Raw genomic sequence first — 4,321 nt, 5'->3', positions numbered from 1 at the left:
TGTCCAAAAATAATACAGCAAGATACAAAATAATAGAATATGCTAAGACAGCTAATAAACACAAATGGCTCCTACACCTGCCATTCACTGTGTAGGTCCTGCTATGTTAGACTTCCCAAAATGCAACACCTCACGTGTCAGAATGTCAGAAAGTGGTAGAGATGAACAAGCAATAAGACTGAGAATTTGCTGCACATGGATGATAGTAATGGATAAAAGAATGGACTTAGATATACCATAAGGATAATCATAGTCGATTCACTGCTGCAATATATATATTAATATTTATCGATATGTGCATTGCATGTAAATATCTGCCACAGAGAGCAATGATGTGGACATGTATTAATAATGACTATAATACCTTTTAATGAACATCATCTGGCACTGTCCCCTGTGAACATGTCAACATTTTTTGAATTGCTCCTTTAAAGGTGAAATTCTTGTGTTTTAAAACACAAATAAAACGAAATAATTTAAAAAACTAGACAATGATTTGATTGGAAGTGATAATTTCAGCATGTTCCAATCTGTGTTGAACGTGACTTTTCCTTACCTCTCCACGTGTTGTGATTTTAAACTTTCTCTCTTGAATGTGTTGATGTGGTATACAACTGTTGTTGCCTATCTTTAATTATTTAGCCCGATGTAGCTGTGCCACCTTCATCAAACCCTACCAAATTTGGAGCTTCCATAGAAGTGCTGGATGAAGAATTTCACACTTTGAATACTGCAACCAATGAAACAATGTTAATGTATTTTCAAGTCAGTGTAGTTTGAAATACACAGGATGTGATGTTAAAATCCAAAGTGCCACCTCTTAACTTGCTCCTGGTGGTGATGGGAGGCTTGAGCACCCACCTACGCTCCAATGTTGAGAAAGGCTGGGCAGACACGTCATTGGGTTATCAAGTGGGCTCCTGCTTTCACCAACGTTTCACTGACTGGGCCCACGATGTCTCCAGTAGGCTCAGCGGTGCGTTCTGGTGCCCAGAACCACCCCTTCTGCACCTGCCTAGCCGCTTATTTGGGAGACCAGATGGGGTCTTTCCTCGGTGGAGATTGATGGTTTTGGCAGCTTCATGGCTTTTTGTTCTTGTTTTTCTCAGTGTCTTGTAAAGGAAGTGAGGTTAGCATGGTACCAATATCCAGCAATCATTGGGTTAAACTGGTCTGTACAGAGTAGCATGTACAGCTGTGTGAATTTTGTTTTCTATTCCCCTTTTTTTCTGAAACTATTCAAAGCAATTGACACGAGAAGTAGTTTATCTTTGTGCAGTCTTGGTGTATAGAAGGAGAGCCCTGCCAGGAGTCTGGATTTCTCCTCATACTGGGATCTGGAACGCTGCCAGGAACAGAGTACCCATGACTAGCTATCGTTCAAGTGAAGTCCTGGACAGCCAGGAGTGCGTGAAGCTAATTGCCACCAGCTGAGGCTGGTATCGTTGGACTGCCGAAGGGCAGAAGGGTGTGAGACTTATTGCTCCTTATTAATCTTTTACTAATCCCTCTACGGTATTTCACTATACTTTAATAAACAGAGTTTCTTAGTAATCTTGAAGTGTTCTTTCTCTATCATTAATCCTGCTTGTACCATTTACAGCCTTTCATGGTGCAGGAAGGGGTTGACAGCTGTTTTAATTTAGTTTATTATTGTCACGTGTACTGAGATACAATGAAAAACTTTACGTGCTATGCCGTCAAAGAAAAGACTATACAAGATTACAATCAAGCTGCCGAAGGATAAATGGTAGAACATTTAGTGCAAGATAAAGTCTTTAAACATGTTCATGAATTGAATTACTTCTGTTTCCTCTTTGGCAAAAATCCTTGGACGCTTGGGACCAATGGATCACCAGCAGTTAGAATTTTGAGAAAGCCAGTCAGCATTCCATGCAACAGTAAACAACAAACTGCTGGAAGAACTCAGCAGGTCAAGCAGCAGCTGCTTTATTGTTCTGATGCAGGGTCTCGACTCGAAACGCCTACATACGCTGCCTGACCTGCTATGTTCCTCCAGCAGTTTGCTTTCTTGCTCCAAACCCACCCAATGTGGTCTCTTGGGTCTCCTTACAACAGACATCTGTTAAGTCAAGTTTGTTGACATATGCACAAGTAGGTGAGGTGCAGGCACATTGAAAATGCTGCTTGCAGCAGCATCACACAGGCATATCACCTCAAACATCCTACAAAACATAAATTGAACATAAATCATACAAGTCAGCGAAAACAAAAACTGCAGAGATTAGACATTAGTGCAAAACACAATTTAAAAACAAGTCCATGACAGTATAGAAGGTTGTCCATGGTGTTCCACTGCTAAATAAGATTAATGTTGTCTGTAATCTGACCTCTAGCATATCCTTTACCATTGTCATGCAGTAGCAGGGAGGTCTCGAACGTACTGGCATTTCTTCATGAACTACTAGCTAGCTGTCACAATGGCCTCTTTTTTCTCCGATCCATTAAACCTGTCGCAAGGAAAGAGTGAGAGCACAATGTGGCAGACACAACCAAGTTTTGGCTGCTACATGGAACTGGATTTATCCCTTTTGGAGCCTCTGTGGTTACCAGGTTTCAGCACATGGTTATTTGCAAAAGTAAAAAATAAAACAGGAAAACAACAAACATTTAGACAAAAGAAACAAAATGTGAAGTACCTTTATATGTTTAGCAGATTAGTGACATTGAATTTCAGAAGCTGAGGCCAGCACACAACAGATAACATACTGTTAGCTATGAATTTCTGACAACTCCAATTTCATCCTGCAATGGGGTAACCAGAATTGTGTGCAAATTCCAAATGCAGCACAACCAAGGACCCAATAAGCAGCATCATGACTTCCTGACTCTCATACTCAAAGCCCTGACCAATGAAGGCAAGCATACTATACACTTTTTAGACCACTATCTGCTAGTGTTGCCATTTTCTGGAAGTTATGGACTTGGATCTCAAGATCCCTCTGTGCATCAATGCTGTTAAGAGTCTTGCGTATAGCATCCTTTGCTATATCTTCTTGGCTAATTGACATTCCGGAAGGGGATGCATTACTGTCCAATCCCCACATGGAGAACCTAGTGTGCAATGGTTCTGAGACACCTTTGCCACCAGTAACCATGCAATTCATCGGCAATATGGCCAGGGCCACCATTCACTATACCAGCGACACCTATTCAGGGCCTCAGTGCCTCGTGATACATGAAATTCTGTGTACCGAGGGTAGATGGACATTGTGAGTCAGCTACACACATGATGGCAGTCTCAGTGTGGACTACAACTTGTATACGTTCACTTTCCTTTTTCTGGAGCTTTACACGTTGTAATTCTGGAGATTTGTCAAACTCCAGATGAAGCGGATTGTGAGGCTGTAGCTTCACTTGAGAGTGAAATGCAGGAGTGGGCTATGGAAATAAATTAATTAGCTATGCATGTTTTACAGATGGGTAGCCAATGATAAATTTCAATGTGCGCTGAGTGCAGTAATCAAGACACAGATTTTATATTTTTGTGAAGTCCAAATAAATTCAAGTTTAATGCAGCTGACTTTTTCCAAAATGGGGGAATTGAAACAATTTGGTTTCCTGGAATTCAGTGAAGAAGTTAAATTGGATTGATACTAGGAACAGTGCACTTGAAGTAGCAGCCTGTTGTGAAGGCTCCTGCTGTGTTTACGAGTTCATCCAGTCCTGAAAATCATCCCAGGCTTGGAGAAGGCTGCAGGTACTTGCATAGTTTTGAGGACTGGGCTGATCTTTGCATATGTGATTCAGATGGCATTCTAGTGCCCACGAATAATTTTTTTCTTAAAAATAAATCGCGTTTTTTCTTTAAAATAAATGGCGTTTTTAAAATAAATAAATAAATCTCCATGAAGATCGTGTTTTTTCTTTAAAATAAATGGGTTTTTTTAACATTGGTCCAGCACCCTCTCCTCCCCCTCTTCCCCTCCCCCCCCCCCCCCCGCTCACCCTCACCCACTCCATCTCCCCTCAAACCCCCTTATCACCCCTCATCCCCCCCTCAATCTCCCTTAAAACTACCCCAAACCTGCATTGGTCTAGCACCGTCCCCTCCCCCTTCCCCCCCCTTCCCCTCCCCCCCACTCCATCCCCCCTCAACCCCCCTCTCACTATTTACCTTCAACCAAGTACTTGCACCTCAAATCAGCTGCTCCCAAAAGGCCGCTCCGACAGTGCCTGCCTTCTTACCCCTAGAAGCAGTCACTCCAGGACCAATCAGCTGTTTTTTAAACCCCACACTGCTCCTCCTCTCAGCTGCACAAGTGAAATGTCACATTAAAGTGAGACAGCACATCTATAT

Source organism: Rhinoraja longicauda, chromosome 3 (genome assembly GCF_053455715.1).
Source record: "Rhinoraja longicauda isolate Sanriku21f chromosome 3, sRhiLon1.1, whole genome shotgun sequence".
In the NCBI taxonomy this organism is placed as follows: domain Eukaryota; kingdom Metazoa; phylum Chordata; class Chondrichthyes; order Rajiformes; family Arhynchobatidae; genus Rhinoraja; species Rhinoraja longicauda.
Note: the sequence above shows the minus strand (reverse complement) of the source record.